Source organism: Odontesthes bonariensis, chromosome 11 (assembly GCF_027942865.1).
Source record: "Odontesthes bonariensis isolate fOdoBon6 chromosome 11, fOdoBon6.hap1, whole genome shotgun sequence".
Lineage (NCBI taxonomy): Eukaryota > Metazoa > Chordata > Actinopteri > Atheriniformes > Atherinopsidae > Odontesthes > Odontesthes bonariensis.
Window position 1 is genome coordinate 30,051,648 of NC_134516.1, and position 876 is coordinate 30,052,523.

The 876-nt window shown below is 43.0% G+C and overlaps 1 non-coding gene across 1 annotated transcript; it reads left to right on the top strand.

The window, feature by feature from the left end:
• The first annotated feature begins 379 nt into the window (after positions 1-379).
• Positions 380-452, top strand: trnak-uuu (transfer RNA lysine (anticodon UUU)). The gene has a single exon. It is a non-coding gene; the product is annotated as a tRNA-Lys (tRNA).
• The last annotated feature ends 424 nt before the right edge of the window (positions 453-876 follow it).

The following is an 876-nucleotide window of genomic DNA, read 5'->3' on the forward strand; positions in this document are numbered from 1 at the left end:
TGCTGAGGTGTGACAGGAAGCTGTTGGTACATGGAGGATGTGAGGTCTGTAGCAGGAGGCAGCAGCATGCTGAGTTTGTCTGAACTCTTCCATCTGTCTGATCCCACATTATCCCAAAGCCTGTGAGCTTTTCCATTCCTGACCACACATCCCTCACACTGTTCTGCTGCAGATAGTTTCCCACCGACTTGCTCTCTTCCTTTTTTCTTCACACTCCTCCTTAACTCCCTGTTTCCCTCCATGAAGGCCTTCTTCTTTATGCTCAGTGGCTGCAACACAAGTTCACATCAACCAGGCGTTTGTTCAGAAAACAGCGTCACAGCTTTGGACTCAGGAAGTGTTTCAGATGTCAGCTGTCACTCAGACACACTCTCATAGGGCCTGGATAACTCAGTTGGTAGAGCATCAGACTTTTAATCTGAGGGTCCAGGGTTCAAGTCCCTGTTCAGGTGTAGAAATGTAATTTACCACTTAACCTGTACTTCCCTCTATGCCTGCACTCTGTTTCTACACTGTCACCTCTGACAGAGCCTGGCTGATGCTTTTCCTTCTATGTAGCTTATTGTTAGCTTTGCTGTTAGCTGCATCGTTATATCCTCATTTGTAAGTTATATAAACTATAGAATAATTCTATATAAACTATAGAAATCACCTTAAATACACCAGCTGCAGAGTGTTGATCACATTCACTGAAACTACAACAGGTTAAGAGCATTTATCATGAATAGCTCTGCTTTATATCAGGGCTTCTTTTCACTTAGATATCACTATTTTGACAATCTGTAATGAATGAACACCCAGAACAGAACACAAGACATTACACAGATAAATCAACGCTGGTGCTTCATAGCACTGCTGCATCTCTGACAGTTATCA